We start from the raw sequence: 27,449 nt of genomic DNA on the forward strand, positions 1-27,449 counted from the left end.
TACACGGCTGTTAGAAGGGGGGTAAGTTCTTTCGCGTACTCTGTGTTGAGTCGAAGTGGTATCCCGTCAGGTCCAGTGGACTTTCCTCTGGTGAGTGATTTCAGTTGCTTTTCTATTCCACGGACACTTATTTCGATGTCAGCCATTTTTTCGTTCGTGCGAGGATTTAGGGAAGGAATGTGTAAATACATGTACAGAAAGAATGTGTAAATACATGTACAGAAAAAGAAATGATTATAGTTCCAGGAAAATTTAATGGTTTATTCAAGAGAAGGAGCTTTACAAATTGAGCAACTCAGTAACGTGTTGGCCCACCTCAGTCCCCTATGCAAGCTTATTCGGCTTTGCATTGATTGATACAGTTGTTGGATGTCCTCCTGTGGGATATAGTCAAAATCACGCGCTCGTGGGAGGGGCCTGATCATAATGCTCTAAACGTTCTCAACTGGGGAGAGATCCAGCTACCTTGCTGGCTAAGACAGGATTCGGCAAGCATAAAGACAAGCAGTAGAAACTCTCACCGCGTGCGGGCTGCCGTTATCTTGCTGAAATGTAGTCCCAGGATGGCTCGCCATGAAGGCCAACAATACGGGGTATAGAATATCGTCGGCGTACCGTTATTCTATAAGGGTGCCGCGGATGACAACCGAAGGGGTCCTGCTATGAAAAGAAATGGCATCCCAGACGATCATTGCTGCTTGTTGGGCTCCGTGGAAGGCGACAGTCAGATTGGTACACCACCGCTGTCCGGGGCGTCTCCAGATAAGTCTTCGGCCTGGAACTTCATTGACTGGAGTACAGTTGCCTTGAGTGATGAGTGCCACTTGGAACTGAGCCACGATGACCAACGAAGGCGTGTCTACGGACGCTCCGGTCAGCGGTAGAATACCAGCCTCACTGTCGCTCGCCGTAGGCCCAACAACCAGGAGTGAAGGTCTGGTGTGGCATTTCATTTCATAGCAGGGGTCCTTTAGCTGTCATCCGTGGCACCCTTACAGCACAGCGGTACGTCGACGATATTCTACGCTCCATTTTGTTGCCCTTCTTGCGTTTACGTTTCAGCAAGATGATGCCCGACCGTAAACGGCAAGAGTTCTTACTGCTTGTCTTCGTGCTTTTCAGACGCTAACTTGCCCATCAAGGTCGCTGGATCTCTCATGAACTGAGACCGCTTGGAGCATTACAGGCAGGGCCCTCTACCCAGCTCAGGATTTCGACGATTTGGCCCCACAGGGTGGTCCATTGATAGTAACCGGGCCAAATATCTCACGAAATAAGCATCAAACGAAAAACTACACAGACCGAAACTGGTCTAGCTTGAAGGGCGAGACCAGATGGCGCTACGGTTGGCCCGCTAGATGGCGCTGCCATAGGTCAAACGGATATCAACTGTGTTTTTTTTTTTAAATAGGAACCCCAACTTTTTAATACATATTCGTGTAGTACGAAAGGAAATATGAATGTTTTAGTTGGACCACTTTTTTCGCTTTGTGATAGATGCCGCTGTAATAGTCACAAACGTATAAGTACGTGGCATCACTTAACATTCCGCCAGTGCGGACGGTATTTGCTTCGTGATACATTACCCGTGTTAAAATGGACCGTCTACTAATTGCGGAAAAGGTCGATATGGTGTTGATGTATGGCTATTTTGATCAAAATGCCCAACGCGCGTGTGCTATGTATGCTGCTCGGTATCCTGGACGAAATCATCCAAGTGTCCGGACCTTTCGCCGGATAATTACGTTATTTAAGTAAACAGGAAGTCTTCAGCCACGTGTGGAACGTCAACCACGACCTGCAAAAAATGATGATCCCAAGTAGGTGTTTTAGGTGCTGTCGCGGCTAATCCGCACATCAGTAGCAGACAAATTGAGCGGGAATCGGAAATCACAAAAACGTAGGTGTTGTGAATGCTACATCAACATCTATTGCACCCGTACCATATTTCTATGCACCAGGAATTGCATTGCGACGACTTTGAAGGTCGTGTACAGTTCTGCCACTGGGGACAAGAGAAATTACGGGACGATGACAGATTTTTGCACGCGTTCTATTTAGCGACGAAGCGTGATTCACCATCACTGGTAACGTAACCCGGCATAATATGCACTATTGGGCAACGGAAAATCCACGATGGCTGCGACAAGTGGAACATCAGCGACCTTATGGGAGGAACGATAATTGGCCGCCATTTTATGGATGGCAATCTAAATGGTGCAATGTATGCTGATTTCCTACGTAATGTTCTACCGATGTTACTACAAGATGTTGCACTGCATGACAGAATGGCGATGTACTTCCAACATGATGGATGTCCTGCACATAGCTTGCGTGCGGTTGAAGCGGTATCGAATACCATACTTCATGAAAGGTGGATTGGTCGCCGAAGCACCGTACCATGGCCCGCACATTCACCGGATCTGACGTCCCCGGATTCCTTTCTGTGGGGAAAGTTGAAGGATATTTGCTATCGTGATCCACCGACAACGCATGACAACATGCGTCAGCACATTGTCAATGCATGTGCGAACATTACGGAAGGCGAACTACTCGCTGTTGAGAGGAATGTCGTTACACGTATTGCCAAATGCATTGAGGTTGACGGACATCATTTTGAGCATTTATTGCATTAATGTGGTATTTACAGGTAATCACGCTGTAACAGCATGCGTTCTCAGAAATGATAAGTTCACAAAGGTACATGTATCACATTGGAACAGCCGAAGTAAAATGTTCAAACGTACCTACGTTCTCTATTTTAATTTAAAAAACCTACCTGTTACTAACTGTTCGTCTAAAATTGAGAGCCATATGTTTGTGACTACTACAGCGCCATCTAAGACATTCATATTTCTGTACGTACCACGAGAATATGCAATAAAAATGGGGGTTCCTATTTTTAAAAAACGCAGTTGATATCCGTTTGACCTATGGCAGCGCCATCTAGCAGGCCAACCACAGCGCCATCTGGTGTTCCCCTTCAAGCTAGACGAGTTTCATTCTTTGTATTTTTTCGTTTGACGCTTATTTCGTGAGATATTTGGCCCGGTCACGATCAATGGACCACCCTGTATATCCCTCAAGAGGACATTCATCAGTCCTGTCAATCCGTGCCAATCCGAATAATTGCTTGCATAAGGGCCAGAGGTGGACTTGCTCAATTTGTGAAGCTCTTTCTCCTGAAAAAATCACGTAACTTTTTCGAAATTGTAATCATTTATTTGTCTGTACATGTACATCACATCTGCCGAGTTCCATCGCATTCGAATAATTCCTTTCTTTTTTTGTTAGAGCGTATAGTGGGTGGCATGTGCGAGAACCTTATAAATCGACGCTTACTATCTAAATTTCACTTCCTTGATACTGTTTAGTTACGTTAGCGAAGTATAGTGATTTCTGCGTCGATTTTGACCGAAATTTCTACACAACAACGCCAGTTTAAAAATATTTCATTATGGAGTGGTTGGGCAGCACTGTGATTCATCAAAATCGACGATGTCAATTCGGAAACAGTGGAATATTTTCTAGGAGGTAACGCGGTTAGTACATTAAAGAAGAGGCGTACGCACTGTAAAGAGTAATACGTTAATTTCATTACTTTATTTGATCAAAACCTTAATGTGATATCAATCAGAAATATTTCTTTATTGAAAACTAACTAACTATAAAATTCATATATCTTCAGCATGTTTCCATGATGGACTTAGCAGTAGCACCGGTTATGCTTTAATAACCATAACTTTATCGTCTGGCTGCAGGAAACTGCTTGTATATTTTTACCCTTCAATATAACGAGCCTATATTTACGAATTGATCTCACAAGTACTTTAATTACTTCTTTGTATTTCTTGTTCGAAATTCTGGAAACATGAAAAAAAAAGTTTTGCGTCACCTCGGTTCCGAGAATTCCGGAGCCTGTATAGAAAATTGGAATAGATATCAACATAAATATAATTTCCGCTCTTTTTATTGCTCATGAAGTCCTCCCCGATAGGTGAATGAACAGCCGGTACGGTAGCTCAGCGTGTTCGGTCAGAGGTTTTAGCTACCCTCTGTAATAAAAAAACTGAGTGAATGGATCAACTCACAACCTGAACGGGTGTCATGAGACGTCCGCCCCGATCATATACAACTAACAAAATGAGATCAACAAGGAATTTTTAAAAAAATTGTCCGCGTAACGGACTGCCGTCCTAAGGGGCCCGGGTTCGGTTCCCGGCTGGGTTGGGGATTTTCTCCGCTCAGGGACTGGGTGTTGTGTTGTCTTCATCATCGTTTCATCCCTATCCGGTGCGCAGGTCGCCTAATGTGGCGTCGAATATAATAAGACCTGCACCAAGGCGGACAACGACGCCAAATGCTCATTTCATTTTTTTTCATTGGTCATGAAAACCACACATTGCATGTTGTACCTCCATATAGCGAGACCTTCAGAAGTGATGATCCAGATTGCTGTACACACCGGTATCTCTAATAACCAGTGGCACGTCCTCTTGCATTGATGCATGGCACACTATTCACAAGTTCATCAACGCGCTGTAGGTCCAGATTGTCCCACTCCTCAATGGGGATTCGGCGTAGATCCCTCAGAGTGGTTGGTGGGTCACGTCATCCACAAACTGCCCTTTTCAATCTATCCCAGGCATGGTCGATACGATTCATGTCTGGAGAACACGCTGGCCACTCTAGTCGAGCGATGTCTTTATCCTGAAAGAAGTCATTCACAAGATGTGCACGATGGGGACGCGAATTGTCGTCCATGAAGACGAATGCCTCGCCAATATGCTGGCGATATGGTTGCACCATCGGTCGGAGGATGGCATTCACGTATCGCACAGCCGTTACGACGCCTTCCATGACAACCAGCGGCGTAAATCGGCCCCACATAACTCCACCCCAAAACAACAGGGAGTAATCTCTACCTTGCTGCACTCGCTAGACAGTGTGTCTAAGGCGTTCAGCTTGACTGGGTTGCCTCCAAACACGTCTCTGACGATTGTCTGGTTGAAGGCATATGCGAAACTCATCGGTGAAGAGAAGGTGATGCCAATCCTGAGCGATCCATTCGCCATGTTGTTAGGCCCATCTGTACAGCGCTGAATGGCGTCATTGTTGCAAAGATGGACCTCGCCATGGTCGTCGGGAGTGAAGTTGTGCATCATGCAGCCTACTGCGCACAGTTTGAGTCGTAACACGACGTCCTGTGGCTGCACGATAAGCATTATATTCAACATGGTGGCGCTGCTGTCAGGGTTCTTCCGAGCCTTAATCCGTAGGTAGCGGTCAGCTACTGCAATAGTAACCCTTGGGCGGCCTGAGCGAGGCATGTCATAGACAGTTCCTATCTCTCTGTATCTCCTCCATGCCCGAACATCATCTCTTTGGTTGACTCCGAGACGCCTGGACACTTCCCTTGTTGAGACCCCTTCCTGGCACAAAGTGACAATGCGGACGCGATCGAACCGCGGTACTGACCTTCTAGGCATGGTTGAACTACAGACAACATGAGCCGTGTACCTCCTTCCTGATGGAATAACTGGAACTGATCGGCCGTCGGACCCGTCCGTCTAATAGGCGCTGCTCATGCATGGTTGTTTACATCTTTGGGCGGGTTTAGTGACATCTCTGAACAGTCAAAGGGACTGGAGAACTGGTTGGCAACACTGCGCCGACGAAGACTCTTCGAGTATTTGCTGCAATAAATAATTATAAAAAGCGTTGTTATTGAGTTGTTTTTAAACGTTTACAGTTGTTATAAATGTAATCTAAGTATTGTTAAATTAGTGGAAGTGTTAGTGAAGTATAAAATAAGATTAAACGGGTAAGAAGCGTATTTTTCTTCTCGACACGAATCCTAGGCCTAATTTCACGCGCACGAATCGTAAGTAAGCAGTGAATTAAAAAAAATGGTTCAAATGGCTGTGAGCACTATGGGTCTTAACAACTATGGTCAACAGTCCCCTAGAACTTAGAACTACTTAAAGCTAACTAACCTAAGGACATCACACAACACCCAGTCATCACGAGGCAGAGAAAATCACTGACCCCGCCGGGAATCGAACCCGGGAACCAGGGCGCGGGAAGCGAGAACGCTACCGCACAAGCAGTGAATTAAACTTACAGGCAAACGTTGCAGTTGGTATAAATATAAGTGTTGTTACATTAGTGGAAGTGTTAGTGAAGTGTTAAAGAAGATTAAATGGGGTAAGAAGTTTATTTTCCTTCTCGTGCCTATGGCACGGATTTTAGGCTCAATTTCACGCGCGCGTATCGTAAGTAAACAGTGACTTAAAATTACATTTAATCACCAGTTTTTTTTTTATTCAGTACTCGTCCAATTTATTTATATCTGCTTGAATAGTTTATAGGGTCCATTGCTAACGTTTCAGTCAGTACTTAAATCAGTTTACACGATTTCTGTTTTTACCATGAGTGAGACGTGTGTGATATGCCGTAGGATCGTTAGTTCCGAGGTATGGTGTGATGGGTGCTGTAGTTTCTGTCATTGGGGCGATTGTAATGGCGTGGGAAATGGGGACATAAATGAGGCTCACCAGTGGTATTGTAGGATCTGCAGTAGAGATAGGAAAATACTGGAACAGGAAGGGAAAATTGCAGCTCTTCAAGCTCACTTAGACAGGGCAAGGGAGGATCTGGATAGGTTAAAGAGGGAGAAGGGTGAACAGAGGTGGGAAGTGGCAACAGGTAATAGGGGGAACAGGCAGAGGAGAGCATCAGACTGCTTTGTCATAAATCTTGAAAATAGATTTGACTTGTTGCCTTAGTCAGAATCGGATGAGCCTCATGTAGCTGTAGAAAGGGCACAACAAGCTTTCAAGGACTTGAGAAAGGTAGGGAAATTTGTAAAGAGAAAGAAAGTTCTGTTATTAGGCAGCTCCCATGGTAGAGGTGTTGGCTAACTGCTGCAGCAAAATCTAGGTCCAGAGTACCAGGTCACAAACTTTTTCAGCCCTAGTGCAGATATGGGTCAGGCAACAGAGGATGTAGGTTCTTTATGCAAGGATTTCACAAATGAGGATGCCGTGGTTATAGTGGGTGGTCCAGGAAATAGCATTGACAGAGACTCTGGATATTCCATAGAGAGTGACCTGGTGAAGACAGCATCAGCAACGAAGCATACGAGTGTGGGATTTTTGTCTGTGTTGAGACGCCATGATCGGCCTCATTTGAACTCTTCCGTAAGGAGAGTGAACTTGGAGTTCGAGTGGCTGCTTAGGACGGATATAGGGTCCCATATTGGTTTGATTCCTGTGGATGCTATCGATAGGTGGGACTACACTAGGCATGGCCTTCACCTCAATAGGAAAGGGAAGGGTAAACTGTCTGGGTCGATTGAAGAAAAATTTAAGGGGGACACTGTCACAGGTGGTAAAATACCAGTGGTCACAGGTGTCAGAGCGGTGCCTTTTTTAGGATAGGAAAGGGGGGAAGAAAACGAGTTTTAAGAGAGACTGGCAGACACTCTCAGTTTGAGAAAACAGATGAACAGGAGTCAGATTTTAGCATACAGCCTCCATTTAAACAATGTTTAACGGAAAGTAATCTAAAACTGCCAGTTCATCTTCGTCAAAGCAGTTATAATCCCACTAGTATGCAGTATCAGTTATCTTTATTATACTAGAACATTCCGGGACTCAGAAATAAAGTTGATGAACTACTCATTTGCATTGATGAAATCAATTCATCTAACCAAATTGACATAATCTGTCTCTCTGGACATCAAGTGACCACTGATATAGATATGTTAGACTTTTCAGGATTTAACCTAGCTTCCTACTTTTGCAGAGTAGACATGGATGGAGAAGGAGTTGCCACATTTATTAAAAACTGCCATAAATTGAAGAAAATTGACATTAATAAATTCTGTTTAGAGCAGCATCTAGAAGCATGTGCAACAGAAGAAGAGTTCCACAACAGATCCTATATAATAGTAACTATTTACCGAGCACCTGCAGGAAATATTAATCTATTCATATATCATCTAGAAGCTCTTTTGGGTTATTTAACAGGAAGAAACAAAGAAATTTTGATTGGTGGTGACTTTAATACAGATTTTCTAATGCAATCTTCCAGTAAATATTTAATGCAGTTAGTAATGTTGACTTTAAATCCAACTCACACTGTAAACTTTCCAACTAGGATCACTAAATCCTCAAGGACAGCCATTGATAACAGTTTTATAGACAAATCAAAGGAACAAAATCATATCATAAAACCTGTAATAAATGGACTATCTGATCATGACATGCAGCACCTTGTTTTACATGTAAATTCTAAGCAGATTATCAAGACTGCTAAATCTGAGTACAGGAGAGTAGTCAATCAACCAAAAATTGAGTGTTTTAGAAAACTGCTCAACGATATGAACTGGAAAGATGTTTATAGTGCTCATGACATGAATGAAAAATATAACACATTTATGAACAATGTCAGTACCATGTTTGAAAACTGTTTTCCTCTAAAAGTTACTCAAATTAAACAGAAGTCTATAACAAAACCATGGATTACAAAAAAAGACTCTGAGCACTATGCGACTTAACTTCTGAGGTCATCAGTCGCCTAGAACTTAGAAGTAATTAAACCTAACTAAGCTAAGGACATCACACACATCCATGCCCGAGGCAGGATTCGAACGTGCGACCGTAGCGGTCGCTCGGCTCCAGACTGTAGCGCCTAGAACCGCACGGTCACACCGGCCAGTCATGGATTACATAAGGAATAAAGATTTCCTGTAATACAAAAAGGAAAATGTATCTGTCGACCAAGAATAGCTCCAATGCTGATGATTTAGCTAAATACAAGGAATACTGTAAAATATTTAAAAAAAGTAATTCAGACATCTAAACAAATGCACTACGAGAAGAAGATAGCAATGTCAGGGATCAAAATAAAAACAATATGGGATATAGTGAAAGAGGAGACTGGTAGAACCAGAAAGGAACAGGAGCAAATAGCATTAAGGGTAGATGACACATTAGTAACCGATGGGCACAGTGTGGCAAATCTATTTAACAAGTACCTAATATCCGTTACTGATAGAGTGGGATTGTCAGGATCAGTAAATAATGACCCTGAATATCTGAAACTAGCCTTAACAGATAGCTTCAGGTACATAAATATTTCACTCACTTCACCAAAAGGAATAACTTCCATAATAAAATCTTTAAAAACAAAGCCTTCTAGTGGCTACGATGAAATATCAACAAAGTTAATTGAGCTATGTTCTTGTGAGTTTAGTACAATTCTAAGTTACTTATGTAACCAGTCAATTATAACTGGGACAGCCGGCCGCAGTGGTCTAGTGGTTCTAGGAGCTCAGTCCAGAACTGCGCGACTGCTACGGTCGCAGGTTCGAATCCTGCCTCGGGCATGGATGTGTGTGATGTCCTTAGGTTAGTTAGGTTTAAGTAGTTCTAAGATCTAGGGAACTGATGACCACAGATGATAAGTCCAATAGTGCTCAGAGCCATTTGAACCATATAACTGGGACATTTCCTGACTGGCTAAAATATGCAGATGTTAAGCCCCTATTCAAAAAAGGGGATAAAGAGATACCATCAAACTACAGACCGATTTCATTTTGCCAGCATTCTCAAAAATTTTAGAAAAAGTAATATACAGGCAGCTTCTCAACCATCTGACCACAAATAACATATTATCAAGAACACAGTTTGGATTTCTGAAGGCTATTTACACCTACAGTGAAAATGTACTTAATTCATTAATTAACAAATTAGAAGCAGCAGGTATTCTCTGTGATTTGTCAAAGGCATTTGGTTGTGGGAACTACAACATCCTTTTACATAAATTAGAATTCTATGGTGTCACGGGCAATGGTTCAAGCCATACCTTGCTAATATGAAACAAAGGGTGTCAGTGCAAGGGACTAGTGAATTAAGTCATCAGTCATCATCAGAATGGGAAGAAATTACATGAGGTGTCCCACAAGGATCCATCTTAGGGCCATTGCTTTTTCTTGTGTACGTTAATGACCTCTCATCAGTTACACTGCCAGAAGTAGAGTTCGTTTTGTTTGCAGATGACACAAGTATTGCAATAAATAGTATGTCGAGTGTAGTTATAGCCAACTCACTGACATTAAACTTCGAAAAGACTCGCTATATGCAATTCAGAACCTGTAAGAGGTTTCCACCCAGCATATGCATAAAGTATGAAGAAGAGCAGATAGAAGAGGTTGACAGTCTTAAATTCCTGGTATTACAACTTGATAATAAATTCAGTTGGGAGGAGCACACCACAGAACTGCAGAAACGCCTTAACAAATCTGTATTTGCAATTCGAGTGTTAGCAGACATAGGCGACATGAAAATGAAAAAGCTTTCATACTTTGCCTACTTTCATTCCATAATGTCATATGGTATAATATTTTGTGGTAACTCTTCAAGTCAAACAAAAGTTTTAAGAGTCCAAAAGCGTGTAATACGTATCATTTGTGGAGTAAATTCACAGATGTCCTGTAGAAACCTCTTCAAAGAACTGGGTATACTAACTACTGCCTCTCAGTATATTTACTCCTTAATGAAATTTGTCCTAAATAATATTTCTCTTTTTACAACGAACAGCTCAGTTCATACATACAATACCAGGAACAAAAATGATCTGCAAAAGGACTTAAAAGCATTTACTTTAGTTAAAAAAGGGGTCCACTACTCAGGAATACTCATCTTCAATAATTTGCCAGAAAACATAAAAAATTTAGTTACAAATAAAGATCAGTTTAAAAGGAGCCTGAAAGACTTACTAGTGGCCAACTCCTTCTACTCCATAGATGAATTTTTTAATAGAAACAAATGATTTATTGTGTTTATTCATACTATTAGTATTGTTATTACAGCTTAAAAAAATTGACATGTTCCACATCCACGAGGATCTCCTCAGCACGGATCTAAGGAACGGGAAACTAATCCAATCTAATATGTGTCTGTGGTACAATATCCACAGTCAACGTCTATCTTTAGGAGTTCTGGGAACCGAGGAGATGCAAAACTTTTTTTGATGTGTGTATTTGTAATTATTGTTGTAAGCTGCTCCAACCAACTCGCCACCTTGCAGATGCTTTGTCCTATATTAGTGAGTGAGGTTTGTACAGCATTCAAAAATGGCTCTGAGCACTATGGGACTTAACATCTGAGGTCATCAGTCCCCTAGAATTTAGAACTACTTAAACCTAACTAACCTTAGGACATCACACACATCCATGCCCGAGGCAGCATTCGAACCTGCGAGCGTAGCGGTCACGTGGCTCCAGACTGAAGCGCCTAGAACCACTCGACCACACCGGCCGGCTGTACGGGTTTCAGTATGGCACGTTGTGATGTACTGAACTGACCAGTTACTGTGGTAATAACCATATGGTATGTTTTGTATAATGTGTTATAGTAGTATTTTAACATATTTTTGGATTATTCCTCTTTGTCTGTTGTCATTATGTCAAGAGGCGACTGTGAAGTGCGGTCGAAACTAGTCGGCTTGTATGAAAGAAGTGTAGCGATCTGGACAGTACAACAAAACGTTTAAACAGCGTGTGTCTTTCTTCTTTCTTTTGCTAGTGCCTTGTCCCGCTTTCTGCGCAGGGTCGGCATGGTTAAGTCGGATTTGGCGTGGTTAATTTTAAGTTGTGGCCGGATGCCCCCCGGGGCGGAATGAGTGTACCCCAGCTGTCTGCATCTAGTGTAAACCATGAAATAGTGCGAACTTGTTACAAATGTCTGCGAGGCGTGTAAATGAAGCGGAACGTGGGGACCAGCCCGGTATTCACCTAGTGGGATTTGGAAAACCGCCTAAAAACCACATCCAGGCTGGTCGGCACACCAGCCCTCGTCGTTAATCCGCCGGCGGGATTCGATCCGGGGCCAGCGGGCCTACCCGAGTCCAGGAAACAGCGAATTATTTTTCTTCGATATAATTCGTTGCGTTTGGTATGGGTGGAGGTCACAAGACATCCGTTAAAGTTGATCGTTGATTCCTTGACTCCGTTTTTTTATTACAGAGAGCACTCAGCCCTCTGACCGAACACGCTGAGCTACCGTGCCGGCGTTGTATGTGCCCCAATCTTGATTTACGGTTGTTACTACCGGTGGTGTTCCACTTTTTATTGCAAATAATTGTTCCTCGTTTGTACAAATTGTGGCTGTTTGTTCAATGTGACACCGTAAGTGGCTGGCCGATAGTTATGCCGAAAGCTAAAAATTTTGAGTTCTGATCTGGTTTTAGACATTTTCAGCATACGGCTAGTTCGCGTGTGGGGTACGGTTAAAGTAACATGTCGAAAGACCCGAGAGACAGTCGTATAGTCCAAGGGCATTAGCTATCGGATGTTTCGAGAAAACGGGCTCTTTTCCAAGGTATGCAAATGTGGCATTCATATTCCTTAAATTACAACTACAGATAATCGAAAAATATGTTGATTGCGCTCCAACCATTGAAACAGTTAGTGGCAGGTGTGACAGTTTATATCAAACTTTTTATGTATTCGGATTCGAAACTTGTTTTGACAAAACTGAAATCCATTACTGAAGTCAACTGAAGATAATACTGTTATCGACTATGACAGCCCTTACTAAGGAAGTCCCAGTTAACATTTCACTGAAAAGGGGGGGCGTAGCGAACGTTTATGTGGGAGATCCTGTTTTGTATCTGTTGACGCGGGACTACAAACACCTGACACACGTCCTTGGGTATAGAGCAGCCATGTGTGATGGGTGTACGATTAAGGAACGATGAGATCTCCTTTCCGTCTTATTGTTTGCCGGAAGTTTGGAGAGCGTTTCTGACAAGTGTATTGTGGCCCATTCCCAATGCTGGCCCGCGTGGTACTGAAGTTTCGTATAAACGATGTCAAATGTGACTGTGCGTTATGTTTCGTGTTTACTCGCTTTCACTCTGGACAATCACACTGCTAAGGCGGCCGTGTCGAGTGTGTGTCTGTCATTTATGACATTCATTTTGGCTCAATGGAACGACCCTTTCGCCCTTCCACTAGCGGCTGTGCTACACTTGTTTGTTTACTCATATTTGCAGAGTACTTTGCAGGTGAATATTCCAAGCTGCAATCGTTGTCGATAAATATCATGAAAGTTCTTTGAAAAATGACACTGCGCTTGCAATCAGGCTGCTTGTGTCTAAAAGAACAAGAGTTCTGCCCCACTTACGTCCGAATCTTTAGAGACCATCCAAAGAAAGACCTTATCATTTCCAGCAGGCTATTTGGCTACAGTACGCACTTAATTAATCACAAGCTTCGGTCGGGTACTCATTTTCAAGAGCGCAAATGAATGTGGACACTTTATCCTAACTTCTGTATTAGACGCATCTGTAACTAAAACTGATAATGTGGGCTGGTGACGTCGCAGTCTTGTTGGTCCAAAATATTTCCATCTCAAGTATTTTACCTAGAAAAGAGGGGCTGAGAAAGAAGGAGGAAAGTTGTAGTTTAGCTTACTGCCTACATTTACGCCTTTAGGTGAGGACAAAAGGTCAGACTGAACAACAAATGGTGTGATGAGAGGAGCGGAAGGAGATGGGTTTAAATATAAATCTTTATTTCTTTGCTGTACTATATTGATATTATGTTACTGAACCTGTTTCCATGTACTCTTTACTACTCATCTGAACAGTCGTAAAATATCGCTATCTTCTTGCTTAAATTCATTTAACATACCCTGATAAACAAACTTTTCTGTTACTGCATTGCACCGCGCTTGTACATTGACCACAAACATCGCACTCATTTACACCTTCAAGCTCACTCACACACCGACATGTCAAGCATAGTATTAAGTAGACAGTAGTGACTTATAATAATGATAATAATAATAATTACTAGTAACTAACGGAGTGTATGTTAAACTGATGATTAGTGTCTGTAATTCCATGGAATCATGAATCTTATTACGACTCGACTTCCTTAATGTAAAACTACTGTGCAACAGCTGTCCTGTAATCAGTCTTCAACGTATGTGAAGCTAACTGATTGTACAAATTCCAACACTTGACTGTGAGAGAAATTAGTGTCTATGTGTTTCACTAAGTTGTACTGGCTACAGTTAACCAGCATCTGTTTGCAATGTTTTCCTTTTGCTGCAGGTTTAATTTAGATTTTATTATTTAATGTCTTGTTGTAAAATAATATTTTAACGTTTAATTAACATTTCTAAACTGATTTAGTTATGATCGCGCTATTTGGAGTCGTCGTAAATACGTATTGTTATGGTTCTGTGTGTTGTCCTCTAGAGATGTACCTGAGATTTGCCTACCTTCGGTTGAAGACAGTTGCTGGTTGCAGGAAGCATGCGATGTATCTCTGAACCGCTGTCGTGACTGATCTGCGTTATCTTGTCTGCAAATGGCGTGTCCTTTTCCTCCAAATTTTAATAAATCCACCGGAAATTAACATAGCCAAGATTCCACTCCAAACAATAGAGCAAAGTACTTTAAACGTCGTGTAGAACATGTCGGAGAATCCGGGATTGGTTTCAACGAGGTATATTTTGTAGTAACATAACTTTTCACTTCACCAATGAATACTCGCACAGTTGATGTGTTTGATATGCGAGATGCACTTTTGTTTCAAAACTTCACTCAGAGCAAATCATATACTGTGCTCCTACAAGAAAATAAAAGCAATTATGAATTATCTGTCATATACGTAAGTTCGCGTGGCATTCGTTCGTTGGTAACCACAATTCCTTCGTCTGCTACAGTCCGTCTTCACGAAACAGTCCATGTAGATCTTCTGTTTTTCCGTGAAAGAAAATGTTACTAGTAACTGCACTTAACGTACGCTCTTCTTTTGTCTTTTCTGCCCCCACAACTTCTCAGAGTCCAAAAAGCTACTCAAAAGTTCTTGAAGCACGATGTAGCTGTCTGCCATTTGATTATTTTTGATCTCTTTTCTCTTGCGATTTTTCGTCAGACAATTAATTACTTCCTTCCTCCGTCTCCAATCGGCTTCTCTTCTTTCTGTTACTCCCTCTCCCCAGCGATTAAATAATTTTTGGGGTTCCGTACCTCAATATGTAAAAACGGAACCGTTATAGAATCGCATTGTTGTCTGTCTGTCTATCTGTCCGAGTGTTAAGCACCCTTTTCCTCAGGAACGGGTACACGTAACAAGTTCAGATTTACGTCACATATTAGGGTCTATGGTCCCTTTGGAATGTAAAACTTTCAAGCTTTTAAGTCAATTTAGTCAAAATGTATGGTCATTTATACCAAATATTTTGATACTCTGAATGTGACTCATCGACTCTTACAGGGACTTCCCGTTTACCTAGAATCATGAAACTTTGCTAGAAGCAAGATCACACAGTACAAGTGAAGTAAAAAGATCTGAAAATGGTTAAATTGTAATTATATCACGTAAAAATATCTTTTTGCCGTTATAAATACATCGCATTCGTCATCCGTCAACATTACTGCATCAAAACATAAAATTAAATTTTAGTCATGTTTTAGTAAGCAAATAAAAAATAAATCTTCTGTATTACATACAGTATACAAGCTGAATAGTCCTGCTCGTTTCTTTTTGTACGTCCGAGCTATTCTGAGGAGCTACTGTAGAAATTTTGATACGGTCTCGGAATTCCCTGAGCCAATATCTTGCCAGCATCTATATCGAAAACAGGCAAAAATCGTTTAGATTCTCGATTCCCAGGAAGGATGAACGGTGTATATGTTAACGTCATTGTGTGAAATCCGCCATTCTACAGACTGCTTAGGTAATATATAGAATGCCTAAAATCGAACGTCAAAGTATGAAAAGGCTGATATTTTATACATTGCCTAAGCATTGTATATTGCCAGATTGTCTGCTGCCAAAGTATGTAATACACCTAATCCCGCCATTTTTTCCCACCACCACTGTTTGCGGTTGCGTTCGGCTCTTTGTTTAATGTTGCGAAGACAGCGTATTATTGTACGGCGTTCAACTATCACGCCACGGATATCGTCATTGTAGTTCTCAATTATATAGCATCTGGCTGAAGTTCCGGAGGCGCCCTTCCGTCATCCTTTCCCGTTGTTCGCGTACCATGTCTTGGGGAGTGTAGTGTCTAGACAGGAATCACCCATGGTGACATGCAACGACGGGTCTGCGATGAATTATCTCAAGTAAAAAACTGTCTATTCCTAGCCGAAACCAGTTATCAAAAGTTAGTCAATGATGTAAAAAAAGCTAAGACGACCAGAAAGAAGGAGCCATGGGGCTATTGGCTGCTGAAGCACTATGACGCGATGATGGTCGACAATAAGACTAAGGTGATCTCGTCTGTTAAAGAAGGTACGAGTACTATTCAATTTTACGTCGTGGACTTCGAGTTATTTGACATTCTCTATAAGGCCGCATTTGGCTATTGGTCATGGAGGGCGGGACAGGATGTTGAAAGAACTTTCACCCAAGTATAAGAACATTACACATCTTGATACTAAGCTGTACATTCACCCTTGTGGGGCCTTGCCGGAAAAAAACAAAAAGTTGTTAAAAAGGGTGGCTTGTTCAAGCCAGTGGTTTTTTAGAAATTCAGTTCCCGTTGTCAGGTCGATCTCATCCATTTGAAGCCCCATTCTGTCCGCCGCGGTAGCTGGGTGCTCAGCGCGACATAACGTCAGTCCTAAGGGCCCGGGTTCGATTCCCGGCTGGGTCGGAGACTTTCTTCGCTCAGGTATAGGTTTTGTGTTATCCTAATCATCATCATTTCATCCCCATCGACGCGCAAGTCGCTGAAGTGGCGTCAAATCGAAAGACCTGCAGCCGGCGAACGATCTACCCGACGGGAGGCCCTAGCCATAAGACATTTTATTTAGTCCCATTCTGATAGTATAAGTTTATAATGATCTATCAAGATCATCTCACTAAGGTTGTAGTTTTCAGGGCTCTGACGTATAAGAGAGCAGAGGAAGCAGCCTACAAGCTCATCGACATATTTACGTTAGTTGGTACTCCAACGATTCTACAGACCGATAACAGCAGGGAATGTCAGAACAATGTGGTAAGCATGGTAAGCAGCCTAAGGGATCACACCTTGAAGACCGTCCATAGTGAGCCGTGCCACTCACAAATTCAGGGGAGTGTGAAGGAGCAACTCAGGACATTGAAAATATGCTGCGTGCTTGGATGCAAGATGAAAAACTAGTGACGGACTTCGGTTCGTCTAAATATAAAAAACAGAGCTTTTCATCCTGGGATTAACAGGTCACCATACGAAGCTCCATTAGGCTGCAAAGCAAGAGTAGGTCTCTCGACGTCGCCCTTACCTGACGACGTTTTACAAGGAATCAATGCAAGAGGCATAGCTCCCTGTAGGAAACATAGATGAGAATGCATTCCATGATGAAGGAAACCAAAACAATGATGAAGCTCCGGATATCGAAGAGCCTACCATTTCTGTGGTTACCAAAATGCTTCTTTTTCTGATCTCTATTGCGGCTGCTTAAAACAAACGAGCGGAGCTCATATTTGTCAAAAGTGTGGCCGAAACGTTCATACCATCTGTGGACATTCTCCTAAAGACGATGACGATGACGAAGTAGAAGGTTATGGAATTAGCATTTTGTGCAATGTTTGCTTCGATACTGAGAAAGCTATCCAAAGTAAAATGGAATAGAAATTGAACCTTGAGATTCAGGCCAAAAAAAAGAAAAAGGAATGAAAAGGGATTCTGACAAAATACTTCCTCCTGTGCCTTTGGGAGCCACTATGCGTGTTCCGATTCCCAACGTTCGACAAAGGATGGGGTGACTCACGCATTCTGTTGACAGTTGTCATGAACGTGACGGAAAATGGGTTTTACCGACTTGTAACTGCAGAAGGAATCTTGAACAGCTCCATGCAAGATCACAATTCATCATACGTCCAAGGAACTTAACGGGAATCGAAGATATTCCTGACCACTAAATACTTCTCCCATCTGCAACTACAGGGAGCTGCCAAGGATCCGTCAGTTGTTTGTTGAACAAAAAAGGCCAAAATATGTGGTGCCCTTGTGTCAAAAAGAAAATTAAGGCAGTTCAAAATGTTACTCTTACCTACCTTGTTGGAACAAGTAGGTCACGCCAGTTCTGCGTTGTGTTTAACCGGCAACAGTACTCTGTTAGCATTGTTTTTTAAGTCGTGGATTGTATCTACACCATCAAATTGCCAAAACGTAAGGTGTTTTTGTGAAGAAACATAAGTACTTACTGCCAAGTACTTCATTCTCAGTTTTGCTTCCACTACTTTCCAGTAAGAATATCCTGCGCCTTATTACGTAGTTTTGTCCTTTCAGTTTCAAATGCGTTTTAATTAATAAAGGCTTCTCATCTCGCGTCATTTTAACACTTTGCGTAAATAGTACTTGTCATTCTGTAGAATGTCTAGGAATGGTATAGAATGCTTAGGAAAAGCATGTAACAGTTTCACAAAAAACTTATATTTCATAGTTTGCCTAAAACCATGAGGCATCCTATACATTATCTTGGCATTCTATACAATACCGGAATTTCACACCATGCCGGTAATGTATATAAATACATAATTAAGTTTGCACAGAATCCTCAGTGCGCAAGCCGTACTCGCACTTGGTTATTTTTTTACATACAGAATGTCTCAGCTTACAGTCTGTTGCCTAGAAACTAACACATCCTAACTTACCGCCCGCGACACGCTATTCATTAAGTTTACGAATTCCCCTCAACAGCTTCACTCCTTCTCATTACCGTACTTGTTTGTAACCCTTCTCCGCGGTGTATCTCTCAATGCTGCTCTAAAATACACGTTTCACCATAATAACATAAGCGGTTCCTCTACTAAAATACTGCTGTCATCTCACACCATCTTTCCACAGTTAACTGTCCGTTTTCTGATTTACAGAACGTAGATAAAAATTACACCCTAACGGACGTAGCACTAGTGTACATACATTTAATACATTAATATTACACAGAAGCACAAGAAAAGGGATAAATTAATAAATCAAATTTCGTACATTCAAGTATACACAATTATGATTTATATTTGTGTTAACAAAATCGGCAATATATGTAATAACTCTACTTTGGAAAAAATAGTAAGTCAGCAAAACAGATAATACTGTGAAACTCACACATAGCAGTAAAAAATATAAAGCTAGCCTATTATACGTCACTCTTCCCTAACAACCTAACCTTTAGTCCTGTCACGGGAAAAGCCACGTATAACGCTAACATGCCGCGTATAAATGCACAAGCGTACTGTGAAACAAGCTAACATTACCCTCTGAGAGGATATCGAATTTTGACCGCGCGTGTGTCTAATGGACGAAGGTGTCGGATTAAAATTTTGAATATGGTGAAATTAACAGAAAAACTAAACGGACTTTAATCTTGGGAGTTAATGAAAGTGGTAAAAATCTTATGTGAATGAAAAAAATAAACGGTCACCATCCCAATTAGGCACATTAATTTGAAATATATGTTTAATAAAATTGAACATTGGTTATTACAGTTACTTTCATTGATATTTCCCTTTGAATAGCGCACATGATACAAACAGACACAGGACACTCTGACCTGTGTGTAGCAGCAGTTATCAATAACACACACACCAGTAATTATGGAAAGCAAATTTGCACCAAACTCATACTAATAAAAACTACACTCAAGATTATTACTTAAACCAATACTGAAATGTTACTCCATGAAGTTCGGAACGAAATTTGGACATGAGGGGCTTCTATCTTAAGTGACATGTAAAAACACAAATACAGATAAATAATATCGTAAATACAGTGTTTATACTCCTATACATATATCTATTTTCCTTAGGAGCAATTACAGCCCAATTATCTTTCTAATATGTGGAGAATGTGATGGGGACCCATAAACTATTATAGTGTCACTAGTCAAGCTTTATGAAAATCCCAGTAAAAAAAAACTAATTCAAACAAAGCTAATCTTTCACTTCACTTGGAGTAGTTCATAATTTAGTTTGCAAGACAAAAAAATTCAACACTGAGCTCAATTAACTTCGAAAAAGGAACCATTCATGATAGGAATCAAAACACCACTGTTTTTGAAATGAGCTTAACTTACTTGTCTTTTTTACAACCTGTGAAGCAGGTATTTTAGACAGTAACATTTACACAATCTGACACTGTATTCCTGCAAAAACTCTACTTTGCAATAAACTATGAGTACTTCAGCAACATCCTATCTAACTTCACTTTTGTGGTTTTACCTTTAACTTTTGTTACTGCTTTTACATTTGATGAACAAAAAAAAAAAAAACCACTTTGAAACACCTGGATGCAAAAATTGTTCATTTAAAACAGGAAACTCGGTTGTAGTAGTACTTAGGAGAGGACCCTGCATAGGTTCATGATCAGAATAGAACATATGGTTTCGAACACAGATTTATAGCGTTTGGATTATTATTAAAACCACACACACAAACTAATTGATCGAAGCCCATATACACAGCTGGATGTATGAAGTTAGTAAAGCAGTGGCGAAGTTTTGGTGCAAGCAACATGGCTCTCGATGTTCCTATTGTTGTGACTGTAGAAAAATTTAATTTTTATTCTTGATTTTGTGACCACAATAAGAGTCCAGGCTCCTTAGGCAAACAGCCAGCCGACATTAAGAAATAGTCCACCAGGACGTAGGGACGAGATAAGTGGCGGAGGCTGCCAAGTATGGCTTGTTGATCAAATAACTTAGTGTTTGACTTCCTGCCAGAGGAATCAGCATGAATCAAACTAGCGCAATGGAGGACGCAAACACCAGAGAGATAATACAGCAAGAGAGAGTGTCAGTCACGTGCGGAAAAGACTCGTGTGGAACCAAATTAAGTTGTGTGCAGCTAGAAACGAAAGTGTCGTGTGGAACCGAAGGCATTCTTGTGCAAACCGACCAATTAGAAACGAGAGTGTCGTGTGGAACCATAGGCATTCTTGTGCAAGCCGACCAATTAGAAACGAAAGGGTCGTGTGAAACAAATTAACTCGTGTGCACCCAAGTATATGAGAAACGAAATAAAAGGCCAGGCAGCGGAATAGCTAGAGGCAGAGATTCAGATGCAGATTCAGAGCCAGTGCCGGAGGTTTGAAGATTCCGCAGCGAGACGCCAGCAGGGCCGAATAGGCCCGTAGCAGCCGATACAAGCCGGCCGGTGTGGCCGTGCGGTTAAAGGCGCTTCAGTCTGGAACCGCGTGACCGCTTCGGTCGCAGGTTCGAATCCTGCCTCTGGCATGGATGTGTGTGATGTCCTTAGATTAGTTAGGTTTAAGTAGTTCTAAGTTCTAGGGGACTGATGACCACAGATGTTAAGTCCCATAGTGCTCAGAGCCATTTGAACCATTTGAACCATTTGAACCAGCGGATACAGCTGATAAAGACTTCAACTACGAGAAGACAGTGATAGACTCTGGTGGACACTCAGGAACTGCAGGTCAAGTAGAATTTTTAGAGTTTCATTGGATCAGTGTTGAACAGAGGCTGTCAGTCTTTGTCTCAATTACTTAGAGAGATTTCATTGGTAACCAAGAACAAGTGAGTGCTTTGTATTTGTTTCTTATATGTACCGGCAATTAGCTTTGAAGTAGCAAGTACAAATAAATAGACTGAATCCTACTAAGGGGTTTATGATCCAACACCTCACATAAATATATATGAGAATAAACTTGATAGAAACTAACCAATCGTTTCTGCATATTGCAATTCTGTAACCTATTTTGCCTACCCCCATGAACCATGGACCTTGCCGTTGGTGGGGAGGCTTGCGTGCCTCAGCGATACAGATGGCCGTACCGTACGTACAACCACCACGGAGGGGTATCTGTTGAGAGGCCAGACAAACGTGTGGTTCCTGAAGAGGGGCAGCAGCCTTTTAGTAGTTGCAGGGGCAACAGTCTGGATGATTGACTGATCTGGCCTTGTAACACTAACCAAAACGCCCTTGCTGTGCTGATACTGCGAACGGCTGAAAGCAAGGGGAAACTACAGCCGCAATTTTTCCCGAGGGCATGCAGCTTTACTGTATGGTTAAATGTTGATGGCGTCCTCTTGGGTAAAATATTCCGGAGGTAAAATAGTCCCCCATTCGGATCTCCGGGCAGGGACTACTCAAGAGGACGTCGTTATCAGGAGAAAGAAAGCTGGCATTCTACGGATCGGAGCGTGGAATGACAGATCCCTTAATCGGGTAGGTAGGTTAGAAAATTTAAAAAGGGAAATGGATAGGTTAAAAGATGTAGTGGAAATTAGTGAAGTTCGGTGGCAGGAGGAGCAAGACTTTTGGTCAGGTGAATACAGGGTTATAAATACAAAATCAAATAGGGGTAATGCAGGAATAGGTTTAATAATGAATAAAAAAAAATAGGAGTGCGGGTAAGCTACTACCAACAGCATAGTGAACGCATTATTGTGGCCAAGATAGACACGAAGCCCATGCCTACTACAGTAGTAGTTTATATGCCAACTAGCTCTGCAGATGAAGAAATTGATGAAATGTATGATGAGATAAAAGAAATTATTCAGGTAGTGACGGGAGACGAAAATTTAATAGTCATTGGTGACTGGAATTCGATAGTAGGAAAAGGAAGAGAAGGAAACGTAGTAGGTGAATATGGATTGGGGCTAAAAAATGAAAGAGAAAGCCGCCAGGTAGAATTTTGCACAGAGCATAACTTGGTTCAAGAATCATAAAAGAAGGTTGTATACATGGAAGAATCCTCGAGATACTAGAAGGTAACAGATAGATTATATAATGGTAAGACAGAGATTTAGGAACCAGGTTTTAAATTGTAAGGCATTTCCAGGGGCAGATGTGGATTCTGACCACAGTCTCTTGGTTATGAACTGTAGATTAAAACTGAAGAAATTGCAAAAAGGTGGGAATTTAAGGAGATGGGACCTGGATAAACTGACTAAACCAGAGGTTGTACAGAGTTTCAGGGAGAGCATAAGGGAACAATTGACAGGAATGGGGGAAAGAAATACAGTAGAAGACGAATGGGTAGCTTTGAGGGATGAAATAGTGAAGGCAGCAGAGGATCATGTAGGTAAAAAGACGAGGGCTAGTAGAAATCCTTGGGTAACAGAAGAAATATTGAATATAATTGATGAAAGGAGAAAATATAAAAACGCAGTAAGTGAAGCAGGCAAAAAGGAATACAAATGTCTCAAAAATGAGATCGACAGGAAGTGCAAAATGGCTAAGCAGGGATGGCGAGAGGACAAATGTAAGGATGTAGAGACTTATCTCACTAGGGGTAAGATAGATACTGCCTACTGGAAAATTAAAGTGACCTTTGGAGAAAAGAGAGCCACTTGTATGAATATCAGGAGCTCAGATGGAAACCCCGTTCTAAGCAAAGAGGGGAAAGCAGAAAGGTGGAAGGAGTATATAGAGGGTCTATACAAGGGCGATGTACTTGAAGACAATATTATGGAAATGGAAGAGGATGTAGACGAAGATGAAATGGGAGATGCGATACTGCGTGAAGAGCTTGACAGAGCTGTGAAAGACTTGAGTCGAAACAAGGCCTCTGGAGTAGACAACATTCCATTGGAACTACTGACGGCCTTGGGAGAGCCAGTCCTGACAAAACTCTACCATCTGGTGAGCAAGATGTATGAGACAGGCGAAATACCCTCAGACTTCACGAAGAATATAATAATTCCAATCCCAAAGAAAGCAGGTGTTGACAGATGTGAAAATTACCGAACTATCAGTTTAATAAGTCACAGCAGCAAAATACTAACGCGAATTATTTACAGACGAATGGAAAAATTGGTAGATTCCGACCTCGGGGAAGATCAGTTTGGATTCCGTAGAAATGTTGGAACACGTGAGGCAATACTGACCCTACGACTTATCTTAGAAGCTAGATTAAGGAAAGACAAACCTACATTTTTAGCATTTGTAGACTTAGAGGAAGCTTTTGACAATGTTGACTGGAATACTCTCTTTCGAATTCTGAAGGTGGCAGGGGTAAAATGCAGAAAGCGAAAGGCTATTTACAATTTGTACAGAAAGCAGATGGCAGTTATAAGAGTCGAGGGGCAAGAAAGGGAAGCAGTGGTTGGGAAGGGAGTGAGACAGGGTTGTAGCCTGTCCTCGATGTTATTCAATCTGTATATTGAGGAAGCAGTAAAGGAAACAAAAGAAAAATTCGGAGTAGGTATTAAAGTCCATGGAGAAGAAATAAAAACTTTGAGGTTCGCCGATGACATTGGAATTACGTCAGAGACAGCAAAGGACTTGGAAGAGCAGTTGAACGAAATGGACAGTGTCTTGAAAGGAGGATATGAGATGAACATCAACAAAAGAAAAACGAGGATAATGGAATGTAGTTGAATTAAGTCGGGTGATGCTGAGGGAATTAGATTATGAAATGAGACACTTAAAGTAGTAAAGGAGTTTTGCTATTTGGGGAGCAAAATAACTGATGATGGTCGAAATAGAGAGGATATAAAAAGTAGACTGGCAATGGCAAGAAAAGCGTTTCCGAAGAAGTGTCAGGAAGTCGTTTCTGAAAGTATTTGTATGGAGTGTAGCCATGTATGGAAGTGAAACATGGACGATAAATAGTTTGAACAAGAAGAGAATAGAAGCTTTCGAAATGTGGTGCTACAGAAGAATGCTGAAGATCAGATGGGTAGATCACATAACTAATGAGGAGGTATTGAATAGAATTGGGGAGAAGAGGAGTTTGTGGCATAACTTGACAAGAATAAGGAACCGGTTGGTAGGATATGTTCTGAGGCATCAAGGGATCACAAATTTAACATTGGAGGGCAGCGTGGAGGGTAAAAATCGCAGAAGGAGACCAAGAGATGAATACACTAAGCAGATGCAGAAGGACGTAGGTTGCAGTAAGTACTGGGAGATGAAGAAGCTTGCACAGGATAGAGTAGCATGGAGAGCTGCATCAAACCAGTCTCAGGACTAAAGACAACAACAACCTATTTTCAGGATACTTATTTGGATCAAACCAAGGAGATTCTCTCCCTCTCATCTCCGATATAAAGGTTGTCAGCAATTTATAACTAACCCATTGTCGTTAACGTCCCGATTGCGCTACGCAGTTAGCACTTACTTCATTCTGGTATAGTGAGGCTGTGCCGGGAGGCGACAGTATGCTCTACAAAATCTCTTCGTGGCGTCGGATTTTCAACATATCAGAGCCACTCCTTTTTTACCGAGAAAACCAAATAATAGCCAGAGCCATATCCGAGGCAAAAATCGTTTATAAAGCAGCTCCCAATTGCCTCTCTTGGCACCGTCGAAATGTACCATGCTACGGCTAGCCATATACTGCGTACTGTTCACACCAAGGAGCCGCCCAGTTCGACCGCCAAAAGTGGTCATCGCGCCATGACACCCCTGTTGCGAAGGGACTTCCCTACGTCTTTTATGTTTAACAAATGCAAGTGCCCTAAGCATGAACTAGCTTTCAACAAACAGTGTCTTTTTTATAATAATTTATCCTTTTAACAATTCATTTTGCTTTTTCCAAATATACCTTACAAAATTCTAATTTCCTGTCACAAATCAAGGGCTTTAACTAACAAAAAAATGGCTCAAATGGCTCTGAGCACTGTGGGACTTAACATCTGAGGTCATCAGTCTCCTGTAACTTAGAACTACTTAAACCTAACTAACCTAAGGACAGCACACGCATCCATGCGGGCGGCAGGATTAGAACCTGTGACCGTAGCAGTCGCACGGTTCCAGACTGTATCGCCTAGAACCGCTCGGCCACACCGGCCAGCACTTTAACTAACAAAGAATACACACTCTATAATTGCAGATACATAGTTACATAGTAAGAGGGTTGACAGAAAAGTAATGCCTCCACCTTCGTAACTCTTCAACAGTTTGCAGCATTGGTATGCGGCAGGTACTGGCTTGTTCCATAGCCTCTTCTCTACAGCTCCAGTTGGCGGGAAGCCTTAGCGTGGACGGTTGTGTTGTTACAGTGTAAAGTATGGAACCCTGCGCAGACGGTCGGTCAATGCGATTTAAGCAACGCGCAGTCATTGAATTCATGACTGCAGAAGGTGCCACCCCAAAGGAGATTCATCAGAGAATGAAAGCAGTTTATGGTGAGTGTGTTGATGTGAGTACTGTGCGTCGTTGGGAGAGTGAGTTTTAAAATGTTGAGGCGGTAACATCTGACCTGAGAGACATACAAAGAGTTGGACGTTCTGGCAGCAACCACCGAGTTTCACAAGCAAAATGCTGACAGATTGAGTCAGGACGATCGTCGTATCACTCACAATCGGCGTTTCACAAGAACGTGTGGGTAACATTATTGCTTTGCTTGGCTAACGGAAGATCTGTACACGATGGGTACCCCGGATGCTGACACGTGAAAGGAAACCTCACAACCGTTCGGCATCCTCCATACAGTCCAGATTTAGCACCGTCTGACTTCCATCTGCTCCCGATAATGAAAGACGATCTGCGGGGACATCATCATGCTTCTGATGCAGACGTTGAGAGAACTATGAGACTGTGGTTGAGTAAACGGAGTGTCGACTTCTTCCGTGACGGCTTCAGAAAAGTTGTTCATCCAGAATGAGATTTTCACTCTGCAGCGGAGTGTGCGCTGATATGAAACTTCCTGGCAGATTAAAACTGTGTGCCCGACCGAGACTCGAACTCGGGACCTTTGCCTTTCGCGGGCAAGAGCTCTACCATCTGAGCTACCGAAGCACGACTCACGCCCGGTACTCACAGCTTTACTTCTGCCAGTACCTCGTCTCCTACCTTCCAAACTTTACAGAAGCTCTCCTGCGAACCTTGCAGAACTAGCACTCCTGAAAGAAAGGATATTGCGGAGACATGGCTTAGCCACAGCCTGGGGGATGTTTCCAGAATGAGATTTTCACTCTGCAGCGGAGTGTGCGCTGATATGAAACTTCCTGGCAGATTAAAACTGTGTGCCCGACCGAGACTCGAACTCGGGACCTTTGCCTTTCGCGGGCAAGAGCTCTACCATCTGAGCTACCGAAGCACGACTCACGCCCGGTACTCACAGCTTTACTTCTGCCAGTACCTCGTCTCCTACCTTCCAAACTTTACAGAAGCTCTCCTGCGAACCTTGCAGAACTAGCTCAGATGGTAGAGCTCTTGCCCGCGAAAGGCAAAGGTCCCGAGTTCGAGTCTCGGTCGGGCACACAGTTTTAATCTGCCAGGAAGTTTCAAGTTGTTCATCGTTGGCAGAAATGTATCCAACTGACTGGTGATTTGTGGAAAAGTAAATATTGGTAATTAAAGATCACATTCTAAGGATTATTTCTTCGTTTGATTTACTAAAATATTCCCATCCAAACCCAATTAACGAAGGTGGAGGGATTACCTTTCATTCAACCCTCGTACAAACCTGCTTCTGTTCGATACAAGTGTTACACAAAGGACAAAAATCTTCCTCACACGGCGA

Source organism: Schistocerca serialis, chromosome 2, assembly GCF_023864345.2.
Source record: "Schistocerca serialis cubense isolate TAMUIC-IGC-003099 chromosome 2, iqSchSeri2.2, whole genome shotgun sequence".
NCBI classification, from domain to species: domain Eukaryota; kingdom Metazoa; phylum Arthropoda; class Insecta; order Orthoptera; family Acrididae; genus Schistocerca; species Schistocerca serialis.